The sequence below is a fragment of the Patiria miniata genome, unplaced genomic scaffold (assembly GCF_015706575.1).
Source record: "Patiria miniata isolate m_02_andy unplaced genomic scaffold, ASM1570657v1 HiC_scaffold_20, whole genome shotgun sequence".
NCBI lineage: Eukaryota > Metazoa > Echinodermata > Asteroidea > Valvatida > Asterinidae > Patiria > Patiria miniata.
This window is the reverse complement of record NW_024037059.1, coordinates 1,968,376-1,987,954: the sequence shown is the minus strand read 5'-3', so window position 1 is coordinate 1,987,954 and position 19,579 is coordinate 1,968,376. Positions and strand designations below refer to the sequence as shown.

Here is a 19,579-nt window from a genome sequence, read left to right as displayed (position 1 = left end):
TGTCACGATGTTTGACATCAAAAGATTTCATTTCATAATAAAAACGTCAAATTATCAAGCTATTATGACCGTAACAATACAGGATTTTAATTGCAACAAATACAATCCTAATGTAAGTCAACATGGATTTTTAACGTTTAAAACACTAGATTGTTACGATCATATTGTATTTATAGCTCCTCTGTTTCTCACGCCATTCAAACTACTCATGCTACACATCGTGAAAACTAATTGCGCAAAATTTCAATTTAATCCATTTTGTATTTCTTGAGTAGTTCATCGGAAACGAGGTTGTTCTTTTTCTTCACTTGTGCAGCATCCGTATTGATGCGTTGTTGAGACCACTATTTATGTGGCGCGCCCTCTATTATAGTGGTCTCGATCTCCACCACCAAACTCGATTTGGGGCCAACAACTCAAGAAATACACGCAGTGGCGTAGCCACGGGGGGCGTGGGGGCGATAGCCCCCCCCCCCCACATGAAATCTTGTCAGCCCCCCCCCCCAGTCGCCCCCACCCCCCCCCCCCCCTGAGATTTTGAGTTTCTAAAAAAATTATCATTGATCTTCATGACGCCCCCCCCCATGAAATGTTCCAGCCCCCCCAGCGACCCCCCCCCCCCCCCACTAAAAAATTCCTGGCTACGCCACTGAATACACGTTATATTCAAATGAATTTTCGTACACTCATTTGTCACGATGTTTGACATCAAAAGATTTCATTTCATAATAAAAACGTCAAATTATCAAGCTATTATGAAAGCAACAATACAGGATTTTATTTGCATACCCGATTTCGGGCCAATAACTCAAGAAATACACGTTACATTTAAATGAATTTTCGTACACTCATTTGTCATGATGTTTGACATCAAAAGATTTCATTTCCTAAAAAAACGTCAATTAATCAAGCTATTATGACCGTAACAATACAGGATTTTATTTGCAACAAATACAATCCTAATGGAAGTCAACATGGATTTTTAACGTTTTAAACACTAGATTGTTACGATCATATTGTATTTAAAGCTCCTCTGTTTTTCACAACATTCAAACCACCTATGCTACACATCGTGAAAACTAATTGCACGAAATTTCAATTTAATCCATTTTGTATTTCTTGAGTAGTTCATCGGAAACGAGGTTGTTCGTTTTGTTCACTTGTGCAGCATCCGTGTTGATGCGTTGCCGAGACCACTATTTATTTGGCGCGCCCTCTATTATAGTGGTCTCGATCTCCATCACCAAACCCGATTTCGGGCCAACAACTCAAGAAATACACGTTTACATTAAAATGAATTTTTGCACACTCATTTGTCATGATGTTTGGCATCAAAATATTTCATTTCATAAAAATAAGTCCATTAATCAAGCTAATATGACCGTAACAATACAGGATTTTCTTTGCAACAAATACAATCCTAATGGAAGTCAACATGGATTTTTAACGTTTAAAACACTAGATTGTTACGATCATATTGTATTTATAACTCCACGGTTTTTCACGCCATTCAAACTACTCATGCTACACATCGTGAAAACTAAGCGCACGAAATTTCAATTTAATCCATTTTGTATTTCCGGAGGCATCGGAAACGAGTTTGTTCTTTTTGTTCAGTTGTGCCATGAAGCTATAGACCGCTTGCAGACGCGATCGATAATTGACGCGCGAAGGTGCACGACGCCATGTTATGGGACAACATGTGCATGGATTGATATACGCCTGTCCCAAAACATGGCGTCGCGCGCCTTCGCGCGTCGATTATCGAACGCATCTGCAAGCGGTCTATAGACCGCTTGCAGACGCGATCGATAATTGACGCGCGAAGGTGCGCGACGCCATGTTGTGGGACAAAATGTGCATGGATAGATATACGCTTGTCCCACAACATGGCGTCGCGCGCCTTTGCGCGTCCATTATCGAACGCGTCTGCAAGCGGTCTATTGTGTTTTATAGCTCCATGGTTGTGCAGCATCCGTGCATGTGCAATTAGTGGAGGAGTGAAATAAACGGATAACGGCTTTCTGCCGCGCCTAGTTCTCGAACTAACGAATTAATTTGTCGTCGCCATCTTGTACGAAATTTAGCGGCAGATTTGACTGCAGATTTCTCAATTTTTTTATCACACCAATGCCAAACTTTTCGATATAACAGCCATAAATGTGAGTATAGTGTGATATGGAATATTTTCATTTCTCTCATATCTGCAGTCGGTCTAATAATAGAGACGTATGGGTCTTAAACCGTGGCCAATACCAATTTGTTAGCGGGGAGTCGGTCATTCATTGTCATTTGTCGGTCACTTCGCCCCATTTCCATTTCGCCCCATACGTCATTTCACCCTGAACCACTTCGCCCCATTACCACTTGCCCCATAGAGGCTGAAAGTTCACCCTGGCCCCCTGGTGACTAACTAGTGGTACACTTCCAGCATGTCCAGTGGTTTTATGTCTGTGGACAATGGTGGAAGCCTTATTATTTTTTTTGCATGAAATAAAATATGAATGTTGTGCGCTTTCTTCTTGTGATTTGCGCAATCATAAGAATGCGCATGCGCACTTTTATTGCGCAACTGGATCCTTGCACAATCTTCGGAAAAAAAATCTTCCAGTTTGAGTGCACATTCTTAAGAATGCGTGACAAGATAACAGTCTTTTCAATGCCGAGCACCGGCTGCGCTTGGCAAGTCTAGCTGCGTCCTTGTTCACTGATTCTTAATAATTATACTCTTGCAACGCAAGGTCACTTACCTAGGAAAAGATTTAACGATGAAAAGTAGAGTGGATATGAAAGTATACACATATTCGGGGGACCGAAAAAAGTAAGAGACATTATAATAGTCCATATATCCCATAGCGCTAATGCTATTTGCCACTTAAATTGCCACCAATTAATTGTTCACACCCCCACCATTACGCCACAGAGGTGGATTCTATCTAGTCAACAGAGCAATTTTGGCAGCTTCTGGACATCGTTTTTTCGTGACATGCATATGATACATATACAGGGACTTGTAACTTGTCTAGCCTATACAAAACACTTCCCAGACTAGTTTCCAGTCCTCCGTTATTACAAAACTTCCCATAGTGGGCAGAAAAAAAGCAATAATAACAGGTTTAAGTTGATTCAAATTATCGTAGTTATACGAGTACAGAAGCATAGATCATTTTCTCTCCTCGTTATATGAATTATTTCCCCTTTAACCGCTATGCATTTCATTTAACAAAATTATGCCATTCAATGTTTGTTAACATTGCGCAAAATTCATAAATTGCGCACGTGATATTCCCATGCGTGCTCATTCTTAAGAATGCGCGCTCGTTCTTAAGAATGCGCGCTCATTCTTAAGATTGCGTGAATTGCAAGAAAGCGCACAACATGAACATGAAATCCCTAATAACAGTGACCATTTGATGATTTATAAAAAAATATAATTAACTAGGCTTAATTCTGTCATCCGTATTTGCTTGTTAAATTTGCTTAGCTAGCCGAGGCCATGAGAATGAAAGTTTTAGAGGAAAGATTCCCATATCTGGCCATCACTAATTTTTCCCTTCAATGACCTATCAATGATCAGCAATCAGAAAGTGATAATGTCCTCAAACATTGTCAAATCAAAAGTCCAAATTTGCAGGGAAAATATTGAAATATTTACTGAGAAAACACCAGTCTCATATTAGGGTTTGTGCACAGGATGACATTGACAACTGACAAGTGATGGCCAGATATGGGAATCCTTCCATTTTAGAATTGCGTCCACTGCCCGCACCTCTCGGATCCTCGCGGCAGCTGCACAAACTTTCATTATTTTGCAAAACTTTTATTATTTCTAAATATACTATTCTCGGTTACAAAAGATATCCCAAAACATAGTTTAGTCCCATAAAATTGAGATGTTTCCACATACTATGGTATATGGTTTACATGTTTTCCGCTAACTCTAACTCCCAAGGCATCCTGCAAACTCCTCCAACTGTCTCCATATATTGCATACTGCCTCAATCCTTCAAAATCATCCGTTATTTCTTGAATGTGGTCCTTGGAGGGGTGGCCACTGCCTCAATCCTGCAAAATCCTCCAGCAATCACTGTCAATATGTTGAGGCAGAGCCAGTGACATCCTGAAAAAGTGTGGAGGATTTCAAATATTATTTAGGCCTACATTTATGCCCGGCTAAGCAGAAACAACGCAAGATCCGGTCCAAGACCTTGACACAGTGCATCCTCTAAATCAGCCACACATGTTTGCCATATTGCCTCAATCCTGCAAAATCCTCCATTTTCGCAAAGAGGATTTTGGAGGTTTTGGAATGCTCAACTAAACTTCGATGAGCATTCAAACATTATATTAACAAAAAATATTAATAAATTACTCTGCATTGCAGAATCCTACAAAATCCAAATTTTTTTGTTAGTTTCTTGAGACTTTCTCATGTAATTGTCGGATTTTGTGCAAATTAATTTATTGCCCAAATTAACATCAACAAGTCCTGTAAAAGTCTTCACTTTATAATTTATTTACTCTTTCGCCCATTTCTTTATTTGAACCCCTTGCAGGTCTGTCAGACTTGTCAAGTTGTCATCCAGCCGCTTCAATATGATGCAATACATGTAGCTTCACGTCAGCACAAAGCATGGCTTGCAGTGATAGTGTGTACTTCTATAGGTATGTAACCACATCAATCATTTTATCAGCGGATCACGTCTAGAATTGATCTTGTTAGAAAATGATTTTAGTTTTTATTTTGCATCACTTTGGTAATATCTGCTCAAGGAATGGGCTGTTAGTGTTAATATTATGTATTTTTGGTGCATGTTTCTGAAACTTAAAATTCAGATTTATTGGCCACACAAAAAACAAAACATACATTTTGGGGGTATGACTTTGTGTGGTACATGTACATGAAATGATTGATAAAAGTGTGACCCAAGCTCAATCATTCATGTATACCTCTAGCCTTGGTCAAGGCGTTTGATGATAGAGTCCAATGATCGATGGTCGGCCGCAAGCAAAACAGTAGCTGCATGCTATGCAATCACATATACTGTACAAAGTGCGAAAAGCGGCCTCAGGGAGCTAGGCTATATGCCAATCAGCCGTTGCTAAACTAACACCTTGCAACATCCCTGAGGCGAGCAGCATAGCATACAGCTTCTGTTGTTCACAGTAAACTATCGATCAGCGGACTCTACTGTCGAACGCCCTGACCAAGGCTAGTTTAGCTCAGGGTCGATTTGTAAAGCTTTTTGACAAAATGGCTAAAAAGGTGTATCTCTTGTATTTTAAGTTAGTTTGTAGGGGTACCAAGCATTCATTTAGGGATTCTGCAGACCGCATAACAAGAAGACAAGAAAAAGTGTTGTTTAAAATTGATTTCCAAAATTGATTGATACATGTGAATAAAATTTTGTGTTGAAATTTCTTTGTTGGATAACAGATGACCATGAAGACCATCATGAACCTACACATGGATGGTAGACGTATCCAGCCTGGTCTAACCTTCCACAACTGTCATTGATTGTCATGCCAAGCACAGGAACTACACAGGCATGGTAAGTGCTTGCAAATCTAACTTTAGTAGTACCGGTACTTGAAGTCTGTTTACTTCTGTTAAAACCCTAACCCTGCTGACTCCAACAGGATCCAACTATGTCACATACCCGATGGAGCCTGTTGGATTGAGCAGTAAACCCCTTGTGTACATTCCTCATGCAAAATGTTGGATTCAGCAGGCAACTGAACCGCATTATAACGCCATGTTGGACTCCGTTGGATTCAGCAGACAACTGAAAATGAGGCACAGTGGATTGAACAGGAAAGTCTGGTTGGACTCTGTTGGATTTAGCAGGGTAGTCCTGAGGAAGTTTAAGGGGTTAGGGTTAACATTACTGTGAATACTGTATAAAACAACAGTCTTTCTGATTTGAGGCGTGTGATAGTTCCCACACGCCATTACACACCTAAAAACGTCCGGAGAATTATCTCATGACTGACACTGCAGTTGCTCCTGAAATGGCATTACTGTAAACCAAGGACGAAGATGAATATTATAACAAAATGTCAGATTGTTCAGTCTCAGTTTGGTCCATGGAATCACACGCCTAGAAAAATCACACGCCTAGAAAAATCACACGCCTAGAAAAATCACACGCCTAGAAACATCCAGGTGTGCCTTTTTTCACACGCCTGTGATTTTCAAACAAAAGGACTAAAACCAGTTCAAAGAACAGGTCACTGAAGCAGAAATTTACTGTCTACCGGCCACTGATGGGCCACAAAGCCCCCTCAATTGTTAACAAACACTAGATGAAACGTGAAAAACAGGCTTTTAAGATTTGGTCTTTCAAAACGGACTAATCTTCAGACTTCATCGATTGTTATTTATTTAGCAACCAATGACTTTCTGTTTGAATCCATAGAGGTGTGTTTTTCCTACCAAACGTAAAGCCACTTTTTTAAATGCTTTTCCTTTGATGTCACCAGAAATCAGTTTTGTTGTGCCTTTGTTTATGATCATAGCAGTTGAAACCATTTGCAGATGTTGTAGTCTCCTGGCAAATTTGTAAACCTCCTGTTTCGTTTCCTTTTTTTAACACAGATTCTTCGACCCAGCACCACCCTGGCAGCTCAGACTGGAGTGATTTCTAAACCAGCATTGTTGATTGCCAAATAAGCCTACAAGTTGATATCGTAAACTTCAGTCAGCAGAAGTTCATCGTTCTCAAGCTACTACAAACCAACATTGAATCTGATTAGCTGCCCAGTTTCAGTCGCAGGAAACCTGACTATTGTAACCATTACAACCACTGATTCCTGAAAGCCAACATGAAACAGTCTGAGATGATGTGGAGATCTCTCTTGCTTGGATGTTGTGAGATGCCATTCAGCAACACAGATATCACTTCAAAGATACTCCCCTGTTCATCTCCATGGTATCTGCATATGGACTACATGGACTTCACGAACTACAACACGACCAGCAGGATTTGCACAACAACAAAACCTACAAGTTGACATCAAGAAACACCTCCAGTAGGCAGGAATTCATCTTTCTCAAACTGCTGGATGTCGCTACAGCAAGCTGCTTGTGACTTGCAAGCAATCAACATTGGATCGGATAAGCTGCCCCAGTTTCAGTCGCAGGAAATCTGACTACCGATCACAACCATTGATTCCTGAAAGCCAACATGAAACAGTCTGAGATGATCTGGAGATCTCTCTTGCCTGGATGTTTTGAGATGCCATTCAGCAACACTGATATCTCTTCAAAGATACTCCCCTGTACATGTACATCTCCATTGGATCTGCATATTGACTACATGGACTTCACAAGCTACAACACGGACAGCAGGACTTGTACAAGAACAATTTTGTCTCCTTCCATAATAATCACCTGGAACCTTTCTACTCTCAACCTCAGTGTGTCGTGAGATGTGAAATTTTTGTTTTGCTGGACGCATGGATGTCCTCACAAGCGTCTTGAGAAAGCCGTGTTTTTCCCTGATTTGAGAAAGTGTAACTTTCAACACTCCACTCCCGAACCTGTGTACCTGCAATGGTCGGCCCAAATGTTTAGAAACCTACTGAGAAATGAGAGCAATATACACATGGACTAGTCATACACCAGAAATCATGAGATCACCATCGGACCCATCATGAGATTATACCTCAGCTCTGAACTGACTTGTGAAATACACCCTTATGAAATGGAACTCTCTTGAACTTGAACTATATGGAAATGGAACTCTTTTGAAATGGAACTCTTTTGAAACGGAGATCTTTTGAAACGGAGATCTTTTGAAAGGACCTCTTTTGAAGCAGCTGATTTGAAACAGAACTCTTTTGAAACGGAACTCTTTTAAAACGGAACTCTTTTGAAACAGAACTCTGTTGAAACAGAGCTGAATTGAAACGGAACTCTTTTGAAACGGAGCTGATTTGAAACAGAACTCTTTTGAAACGGAACTCTTTTGAAACGAACAATTTTGAAATGAAACTCTTTTGAAAAGGACCTCTTTTGAAACGGAACTCTTTCGATACTGAACTCTTTTGAAACGGAACTCTCTTGAAATGGAACTCTTTTGAAACGGAACTCTTTTGAAACGGAACTCTTTTGAAACGGAACTCTTTCGAAACGGAACTCTTTCGAGACGGAACTTGTTTGAAATGGAACTCTTTTGAAAAGACGTCTTATATTTAAGAAGTAGAGGTCTCTTTCTCCTGAAGGTCACTAGAGGTCTTCAGAAATCACCTCTGTGGCCTTTATGCAAAATGGGTTGCCTCGGGTAACCACAGTTTGAAAGATGTCAAGAATATTGAAAAGCTGACGCAAAATTTGTCGTTCACAGTATTTGATGATGGAGAAGTGCAAAAGTCATGTATTTAACAAAAAAATGGGACATGATCCTCTAAAATTTTGTCTGCAAAGAAAAGTGTTGCAGAATAGCCTTCAAAATGTGCTTTTCTTTTTTGGTGGATATACAATTGATGACACTCATAGCTGAGATCAAATCAAACCACAATTTATGAAAATGGAGGAGAGGCCTCTACAAATGCCACGTAACCAGCCTCTCACAGCAATCAGTTGTTCAAGCGCAGTTCATAAAAGTGATTAGGTAATTGTTTCATTGACCAAATTCAGTTCTATTCATTAGCTTGAAACGGTCACTTATTGCAAAAAAAGGACAGTTTAAGCGCTGCATTTCAATTTCCTAAAGTTGCATTCTTGTTTAGTGCATTTTTGAAAGAATCAAACTATTTATTGGACAATATTCGCTAAAACAAAGGACTGCTTAAAATGCAGAAATCCTCATAGAGAAATGTTTATGATACAATGTTTATAACAGAGAGAGCTGGTTACGTTTAATTGATATTTTAATCTGAAATATTTCTTAATGGCATTGCCTGATTGGTAATAGCTGGGTGCAAGATTGGTTTCTCTCCAACAAAATTCTTTAAAACAAACTATGTTTGCGCGCAATTTGAACCCACTTCTTTGAACCAAACTTTTGATATTTGCTGTATTGAATCTCTCATTTAGACTAAAATTTGGTTCAAATTTAAATCAAAAACTTTTTTAGATTCCCCAAAATCCAAATTTCCTTGCATTAAAACTATGAGCTGGAAATACTCTGTCAAAACTCCAATGTTGCCAACAAATATACAAAATTAACTTTTTGTTTCTATATCTCCAAATTTGTCTTCACAAATGAGTTTTTCAAAATCCTTGATGCATTTTCCAGTACATCATAACTTAGCTACCTACTATCAGCAGCCGTGCCAATCTTGTACCCAGCTTTTGTTTATCAAGTATAGTCAGCACTGGTCCAATGTATTAAGACAAAGTTTGGCTGTGAATGAAAAATATTGGCGTTAATCACACATTTTCCAAAAAGTTGCAAACTGCGTATTTTCCATTTCAAAGCGAAAACACTCACAAAATAGCAAAAATAACTGTTATTTGACAGTTTCCTTTACACGTAGCTGTTTTTGTATAAGCGCGCATGTTGACAACCTCAAGAATCCAGTTTTTACTTGTTCATTTTGCAAGCAATACAAAAACAAATGCTAAACCACTGTTCATTACTTACTGAGTGCCAATGATCAAAAGTTTATCCTCGCTCTAAAAATGAACAGAACAAAATGATGCTTCCAGTGCTGGCTGTACATACATGTACATTACATAATCTTTTATGATAATTTGTTGAGTAACCAACCAATATACTTGACGTTTTACCAACAGGCAATGTAATGATATGCTCGAGCCCAACGCATGCAAGTCCCCCCGGGGCGTGCATGTGCGGTGTTCCCCGCCCGCAGATGCCGGCTTGTCTGGTGGGTCGTCCCTATCTGCATTGGCGAGTGGTCAGTTGTTCAAGGTGTGTGCTAACTTCCTGAGCTTGTGGTCTGGATAATCGTGGATGACTTGGTTGACTTCAACATGGTAAGGATCCTTTTGAACTTTGACAATCAGTTTGCCTTTCTGCGAAGGAGATGTCTTTTTGGCTGTTTCTTTACTGAGTGTTGCTGTGGAAATTATGTACCATCTATCAATCTGGAGATTGCAAATTTAGAGATCAATCGAGCATCTACTCTTGATGTCCTGCTTGCATTTCAATAGTTCCATGGCATCATGTTGATCCAAATGATCTGCTAACAAATGGGTACTGTTGCTGGTATATCTGATGTTTTTTAATGCGGTTTGATTTTCAGACAGGTGTTTCAGCCGCTATTTATGTGAATAACTTCCATGGTATAGCTCTGAAATCTCATTGCCTTTTATTGTGTCATCATGTACAATCAGTTCTCTCATAGAGTGTGTTCAAATCTTAGACATGCACGGATAAAAATTATAAGGAAATAATAGCAAATAGAAATCCATTAAAATTAACTGTATCAACAGTTAAATCTTCTCTAAATTCAGCATCTGATGTAGCACTTAAATTAATCTTTGCAAACTTAAAATAATGTTTGAGTTTTTGGCAGCACATGAGTTGATAAACCTACAAAAAAACTAATAATATTCAAAACTCCTAAATTTAAAAAAGGCAGCTTCCCTGCCTCAAATATTATCTTTCCGTATTATGTCATTCAAAATACTAGATTTTGGTTAAATAGAAAAAAAGAGAAAAAAAGTGAAAAAAAAAAGAAAAACATCCCTTATTTCAAAGCAACTTAAATGTGACTTTTAAAAATAAAAAAAGCTCTTATGAAAACACAAAGGAAACAAAGTCGATCTAATAAATCAACGAATGGGCCAGTGCCATCATATTTATCATCAGAACAGCAGTAAAAAAAAATTCAGAAATTGAGAGAAAAATTCAGAAATTTTGAGAAAAAGGAGAGAAGGCCAAACTCTTCAAATTGTAGGGGAGAAGTCCTGGTGTGCAGAGGGGGAGAACCATGCTGCTTCCTGGCCAGATGGAAGATGTGGTGGACAAAAAAGGCCCCCTGCATCCTAACATATAGAAGCTGTGGTGTCAGACACAGGGAGCCAGTCCTGCCAGATGGATCCATGGTAAGTTTAATTGAAGTTTGTAGAATGAATTCATGCACTGTGTACATCCTCATTGCTTGCTAAACCCAACGGTAAAATGTGTATCTCATGGCTAGGAGTAAACGCTATCTGTCTGCATTACAGGAAAACAGTATTGTACATTATAGTCTTCGGTCTGTGGCAATACCAATTAGCCTTAATTTGGCACTAAAAAGAAAGTAAGAGAAACAAAAAATCTGCTATTTGTCATCTGTAATCAAAATTTGATCAAGGCATTGACATGACAATTCTAGGAATTGGTCAGTCCTCATAAACTTTTGATATTGACAAAGAGCTGTCAATACTCTTCTTATGAGTGTCCATTGAGTCCTACGCTCATATAGAGATGCAACCAGTGTATTGGTGTGCAAACATCTCAACCAATCTCAGCAATCTTTCTGGACTCGACACTCACTGCAAGCACTCAAAGTGCTGCTACTCAAGTCATGGTCAAATGTTGTGACCTCTGCACTCCAATCCTATGATTGGATGAAACCTTGAGCTTGAGCAATCACTGCAGCCTCCCATAGATTCATCACCTACCTGATAGGTGGTTGCATGGGGAAATCCCCTACCAGGTCTACTTAAAAGGACCGTTTTGTGATCACAAAATTGTGATCTGATGTGTTCATTTCTTTGCATTGAAAATTTAGGCAAAGTGTGATACTGAATCAACTTTCAATGAAGCCTTTGTATATCTAGGCTTGCAGCAAAAGCTTCACTATATTTTTGCTCATGGAAAGCTTAAAGCAAATGTCATGCCTTATATCCACATGTTTGTATTCTTTATACAAAGAATAAGTTTTATAAATGAAGACATTTAACTCTGAATGTCTTAAAGAGTCCTGAAAGATCCTCACCTTAGCTCTGACGCAATCAAAATTTGCGATTTTCAATTGAATATATTCTTAATGACCAGTTTGTACTTTTGTGCGATAGCCTGGAAAAGAAAATTGTACCCTACCTTTCAGACCAAATTTGATCATATGCACTTGAAAATGTAGCAGTAAATGTACATCGTTTGTACAACGTCTCGTCAGAGAGCAGTAATTGGATCTTAGTCTGATATCTGACCAGTGTACAACTTGCTGCTAAGAAACAAAGTCAATGAGTAGGTTTTGCAAAATGTAACAAAAAGTCGGTGCTACTTGCCATAAAATATATCCTCAAAATTTCATAAATCTTTGAATTAATGCTTAAACCAATCTGGTTTGATGCACATCTGTGCATAAGTTTAAAGTGCCAAACCATTGATCCTTGAGATGTACTTTGCATGGACATGTAAGCAACCTCAAACGTGCATCATTCAGATGCACGTCTTCCAACGCATTTTTCAAGGGATCCCTTCAAACAAAAAGCATCCCCAAGAGTTCAAAGAATTAGACTGATTCTCAACCAATACAATTCTAGAAATATAGTTTTTGGCATGACGGTGTAACCGTTGTGCGTCATTTGTCAAATAAGGTGAAGATCTTTCAGGACACATGTTGGTATTGCCACAGACTGAAGACTAGCTATGCTCCATGCTTTAACCCTTTAGTGACCACACTTCTCTCAGTGTACAACGCTAGTTTGCCAATAGCATTGTCTAATAAGGCTGGTATTGTGAGTTGCGACTTATTCAAATGCTAAACTAACTGACAAAAATCCTGCAAGCTGTAAATGCAGTTCCTATTCGAGGCAACTTTGTTAGTTGTGATTTTTATCAAATACCAAAATAGCTAAACAGAAGAAAAAAAAGATGGACAGGTCAAGAATGCTGGTCCTCCTTTGGCATTACAGGCAATATCAGTTCTTGCTGCCTCGGCAGGCTAAGGTCACTAAAGGGTTAAAAAGAAAAGTCAAAGGTTTTCCTAGTCATTGCTCAGGTCAAGTTTAGATTCAGTAGTACTAAGAGGGTTGCAGGGAAAATACTGGTACACATGTAGGGCAGGTCTTTCAGTAAGAAATGTGCAATCGCTTAAAATCTCTTTAAAATTGACCAAACAATCTCAGTAATTTCTTCCTTTTTTTTTTAAACAAAAGTTAAACGCTGAAAGGTAATATAAACAAGTCTACTAAAGTTAAATTTCAGCAAACTTTCTGAATTCAATGTTGCATTGAATAAATCCTTCACACAGGTTTAAATGTACTTTTTTAAATTGAGCCCGGCATGTAGCATCTTAAATCTTTTTTTCCTCGTCATAAATAATGATTCATTGCATTTCATGTCAGTTCTGCTGAAGAGCATCGATGAGAACATTATTGAGTAGTTTAATGCAGTGAACAGTGAATAAAACCTGATGTAAATTACACAAAATTGTACGTAGGGTCAAAAATCTGAGCAATATAATAGATAACCAAGTTATAAATGTAGGTACCTAAACTAAACAAACGTGCCTAGCTCTACAAATTAAAGTGTTCAACACTACAAATAAAGTTAACCACACGCTTTTGACAAGGCCGAATTAATGAGTAAAAGAAACTCTTAAACGATCAAGTCAGGATATCAAATGAAATTACATTTTTTTTAGCCAAAAAAGAACAGTCAGATTTTAAGTCAGAGGAATATAGTCAGCACACCAGGAAAAAGGGTGTTTTTATTTTTGCCTTTACAGGGTTTGTTCTATAAACCACAATGCCATTCAAAATAAAGAAGTTGATAGCCAACTTGGACAGGTACCGTACATGTATGTACATTTAATTTTGTCAGGAATATCTTTGCAAGAAGGCATTATTATGATGTTCCTAACTTACAGTAAAACCTAAATTTGCTGGGGTCAACTTAGAGAGATCTGAAATAACTAGGACTTAGCGATTGTCAGTGATTGTGTTGACGTCACTTGGGTTGAATCTCAGCTCATGTAGGTACACCAGGCTCTATGCAACTGCAAGAGGGATACATTTTATAACATTGTCCCAAGAAAGACATGTTTAGCCTGTAAAATTAGTACTCTTTTACGTTGCTTTTTTCAGTGGTTAAAAGTTAAAGGTCAGTCTTGTCTTATAGATTGTAAGGGGTGGGTCCCAGGATAAATCTTAAAATGAATGGCAGTTTCGCTGATTAAATAATATCTGATTTCATGTAGTTGGCAGTTTGGGACCACATAAGACGGCCAAAAATTCAGGGCCTCATTTCTTATTGATATGAACAGATAAAAACCAGGACAATCTTAGCCACAAATGACTCTGCCAATCCTTGGCACTACATGTATGTACCCGCAGAATATTTTTAATTTGTGGCCGACATCAGTTTGTGATGTATAAATACCACTCGGTATAAATACCACTTCATCACTTTGAATGTTCAAAGGAGAAAAAAAGGAGAAACAATCCTAGATGTTTGCCCAGTTTTGCATGGTGCGTTGCCTAAACATCAATGAAATTCTTTCTAAGTAGCAAGTGTCTTGTTTCAGATTCAATCTCAGAAACTGCCGTTAATTTGTCCTGGGGCCTGCCTAGGTTTGCATGTGAGCATAAATGTGCAATATCTGTTGTAATGTAGGCATATAGCAGTACAGAGTGAGTCAAAAAGAAAGTGACCAAATTAGAAAAACATGTTTAAAAAAAAATGTTTGGATCACTCTATTTCATACAAATAACATAGGGATAAAGTACACGTTATTGACTAGAAACTGTGAAAATTTCACACAATTTCCGGACTTTATTCCTAAGGTATGTCTAATTTAATTTTAAAAATCACAAAATTCAACTGTCCACCATTAGTCATTTGCCGTTCTACTAAATCAAATGAAATATGGACATTTTCCCACCTCCATGAATGAACGAAAACTTGCAAATGAAAACAGACAAAAGTTGTCACCAGTATATCAGGAAAAAACAGTGGACTTGTTCTTCATATTCACAAAATCGGACAGTACAAATGTTTCAGTCTTGACTCAAATCTCATCTGTATTTGATTGCCGCTTGTGTAATATCCCATTCCATGGACAGCTAGAAAAATAGGTTCTTCTGGTAGCATGGATCAATTTCAGTAATAAAGACGTGTTTCATTGATGTACATGTATCAAATTTCAAATTTGATTGCTCTTTTAGAACAAAAATTGTTAATCCAGGTCACTTTCTTTTTGACTCTCCCTGTATGTTTACTCCGAATGCCATGATACACATGTGGGTTTAGCAAGCAAAACAGATGAGGATGTATGTTGTCATTGTACAGTGCATGAATTAATGAAAACTTCAATTAAACTTGACCATGGATGGCCATGGCGGGACAAGGCTGTCCCTGTGTCATGATGATGCCACAGCTTCTGAGGATGCTGAGGGGCAGATTGCCACCACATCAACAGTGGCGTAGCTAGAATGAAGGAGGGGCCACAAGAAAACAGGAGGGGGCAAATTGAAGCCCATGCAATTGTCCATGTGGGGCCAACATGAAATTTGAAATTTAAAATTATCATTTGAATGTACATGGCTAGTTGCCATGTTTGTGGCTTCCCGTCTGAGTTGGCCAAAATATGGGCCGAGCATGGGATTTTGATAGATCCCATTTTGTCCAATTGGACAGACAGCCCCCTCCAAATGTTAGAAGGCCCCTCCCATCCCCATGAGCTACGCCACTGCACATTAACCAGGAAATAGCATGGTTCTTCAGAAGGGCACATCGCGTTGAAAATGGGGAGTAAAAACAAAATACTCCCCCTCAAAATCCCCCCAAAAAACTCCTTCGACAAAAGTACGAGGAGTCAGTAACTTTATAGGCTAGCAATCACTTAGTGTGCAAATTGCGTATTGAAAAAAGAGTTTGGCCAGATGTCCGTAGAAAAGAAAAAAACGATCACTCAGTATTGAAACACTGTGTGAAATCAAGAGAAATCCAAGAGAAAACCTGCAAATGTGTTTCAGTCCAACCAATTTCTCTCTCGTAAAACTCCCAATCAAAATGTGTGGGTTGTTTTAGATTGTAACATGTACATCATGTACATCGAGTGCACAAATTAAATGATGTACATGTACATTGAGTGCACAGTACAACAGCTTTGTTGAAGATATTTATGATGGCACAAAGAACAAATTGCGATCACTTTTCTCCGCTGGAAGAAACCGTTGTGTATTTGCCCATATACATCAGGACTGTTTGAGACATGTAACAAATTGACTTTTTACTGTACAAAATGTACGTAAACTTTGTCAGAAAAAGGAAGAACAAAATTAAGCGCAAAATTTACTAAGACTTAAGAGAATACCAAAAAGTCTATCTTTCAGAGTACAAGGTAGATAAAGAAAAAAGTTGCTTTGAAATTGGACTTGTCCAACCAAAATATTGGTTGAAGTTTTGGCAGAAAATCTCACTTCTTAAAATCTGTAAATCCTACCAAGATAACTTTGGTAAATTCAAACTTGCAAATTGAAACATTTAATTAAATTAAAGTGTAAATAATTACCTAAATTCACTTGGCACAACTATATCTTGTCTGCAAAATCTGACGTTCTTAAAACTAGTATCAGTGCTGCCAGAAAACATCAAAATTGACACTTTTATTCAGTCGAATACATGTGTATCTGATGGAAAATGCGATGTACATGTACAGCATGTATGTACATGCTATGTACATGTACATGTACATGTACATAGCATGTACATGTACATAGCATGTACATGTACATAGCATGTACATGTACAGCATGTACATGTACTTACTACCCAAGTACTTACTACCCAAGTACAAAGAAGCTCTCCAAAATTGGCAAGGCTTTAGAGCTTCAAGTTGAAGATCAAATTTGACGATAATATTGTCACTTCTCTTAAAAGGTTACGTCTGCCTCCTGTAAAACAGTTGCTGAATTGGTTTTTTGGTCTTTGCCAATTCAAGTTAAACGTGCATGTCCGTCAAAACCAAATACTTACAATTATTTGTGAAAATCTTATAAATTATACGTATTTTGAAATGACACACTCATGAGATGAACTGATCAATGTACATGTTGATGTGATTAAACGGCAGGGAGATTTCAGAGTTATATCGTGGAAGTTATTTACGTAAATGGTAGCTGAGATAAATGTCCTAAAATCTAATTGCGCTGGAAATATCGGAGAAAGCTGGCAAATTGTAGCCTGTTTGTTTTGCATTTCATTTAAATGGATCAGAAACATGATGCAACAGTGAACGACGGAAATGTTGAGTGAGACAATCATGGGTAGATGTGAGAGAGATCTCTACTTGGGCAATTTTTGGAGTGATAGTTGGTATATAATTTCCATGGCAATACTTTGTAATTGAAACGGTTAATAAGGCATCGACTTTGTCAGGAAAGTAAACGGATTGTCGAAGTTCATAAGGATCCTTATCATGTTGGAGTTAACTTAGTCATTTGCGATTATTTGGACTTGCAAGTTTGGGGAGTTAGTGCGCACTAAGATCAACTGATCATGAGTCGATGTAGATAGCGGGCGACTCGCTGGGCTTGTCGGTGTCTGTGGGCGGGGAACACCGTGCGTGCACGCCTCGGGGGGACTTGCATGTGTTGGGCTTTTTTTTTGGCCAGTCTTTTCAATAAATAACAATGAAACAAAGTGCTGTCTCCTCTCTAGTATTTTATTATATCAAATAGCGCCCTCTATACTTAAAAATTAAAAGGGCGCCCTCTATAGTTTGAACTTCCAACTTGAATTTTTTTTAAAGTAAAGCAGGGCACACAAGAGGGCGCCCTCTTGTGTCCTGCTTACTATTAAAAAAAATTAAATTGGAAGTCCAAACTATAGAGGACGCCCTCTATTATTAAATAAACTGACTTAAAAATAATCAAGTTGGCACAAGAGGGCTCACTTCATTTATTTTTTACTTTGGAATAAGACATGCATTGACCATAATGTTTTAATCAGCAATACTGAAAATATTAGAATTGCAAGCGGCGCGACAATAATTCAGGCAGATCTTTTTACGCGCTAAATTAGAGGTGCAAAAGCAACCTTTTTTAACCAACTGGTTGCAGATGCCCTAGAAAAAAATGTCATCAAAATAAAACAATTTGTTGCGAGAAAAAGAGATTTGCTTCAAGAGTACAGGGAGCAACTTTAACTAATGGGTCTTTTAAAAAAGGACAGAATTGCATGCATCACGATCGAAAAGCTCAACATCTTAAAAAATAGATGATTTTTTGTTGTTCTCTAACGAAGTCAGAGGGTAACTTTTTCAAATGAAACACATAATTTGGGGTGTTTAACTCATCACATTTCAATTTGTGCGCCCTCTTGCACCAACATGATTCAAATTAAGTCAACACATCTGCTGTCTACTTTTTAACCGAATTTGAAGCAAATTTTCACAAAGTATTTTGACGCTGTTGCGCAGTTTTTTATTACGCGCAAGTACTAGTGGGTAGACTTGTTCAAAGCAATTTAAGAAAAAGGGGGGCACTCTTTTTTTACAAGTGCCCCTTTTTTGAGCAAGTGCTTTAAAAAGAGAAACACTTGCGCCATTTTTGTTGCAGCAGCCATTACGAGTGTTTTTTTTTTTTAATTTTTTGCGCATGTGTCACCCTTTAAAGCGCATATGTTGTCCGTAAGTGTGTACAATTTTCTGTTTTGAATGGCGCCTCCAGCTGCAGATGCTATATTTCAGCATGGATGTGCGAGTGCTCTTTAAAAGAATAACCTTGCTACGCCCCTGAAGTTAGTTGATGCGCAATGACAAAGATGAACGCAAAGCGTAATAGACAGCAGATATGTCAAGAATAAAAGACACTCACACCAAAGTCACAAATGGATCTACAATGGCACATCATAATACAGACCCTTTTCATTAATAAAAACTTAGTCAAATCTATTCAATTTGTGATGGAACAAAAGCGTTAGATGTACATGTACATTCAAATGTTCAGTAAAGTCAGCTAAAGTTTGGCATTGTTTTTCCTCACAAGAAAACAATTTGTGTAATATTTCTTCCTCTAAATTTACAGCGAATACAATCACTTTTTGAATCACACAATTTAAGGTTTTGTAGTTTATCTAATTTTAGTAGCGGACATCGATCAAGTCACATGCGACTTTTTAACAAGACCAATCTCTCAACTAAGCTGGGTTGCCACCGTATGAGTGTGCTTTATACCGCAAGTTTCAAAAATCTGGATTCTCAGTGTAAAAACAACTTTTCCAATTTTATTAATCAATATTTACTTTATTATAAATGGAATACCTTAAAGTTGGTGTTAATGTGCTTTTTCGATGTGGCACCTTGCAAAATAGATTTTGAGATTGAATTGATGTTCTAGCATTATTAGTTATGAGCTTTCCAATGAGACATCGCACGAACAAAAATAGGCGCACGACAAGTAATCAATTAATTAATTTCAACTTTTGAATTAATTAAGAGTAAACGCTATGTGTTCTGAATAGTGTGCGCAATTTGTGAACTAGAGCGCGCCGTTTAAAACCCCTTTTTTTAAACTGTATCAAAGGCCTGCAAAAATTTAAAAAACAAACTTATGGCCAAAAAAAAAATATTCGGTCTCTGGTCAGACCAAAGTTCCGGAATTGACGCGGCTTTTTTTTTTTCCTTCAAGCTTGGATTGTACAGACAAGGTGGGGTACTATTTTGCTTTTTT

General features: G+C 38.0%; 1 long non-coding RNA gene across 1 annotated transcript; it reads left to right on the top strand.

Annotated features, from left to right (window-relative positions):
* Positions 1-1,983: 1,983 nt before the first annotated feature.
* Positions 1,984-19,444, top strand: LOC119727325. The gene is made up of 4 exons (XR_005270938.1): positions 1,984-2,162; positions 4,557-4,665; positions 5,438-5,552; positions 6,599-19,444. It is a non-coding gene; the product is annotated as an uncharacterized LOC119727325 (long non-coding RNA).
* The last annotated feature ends 135 nt before the right edge of the window (positions 19,445-19,579 follow it).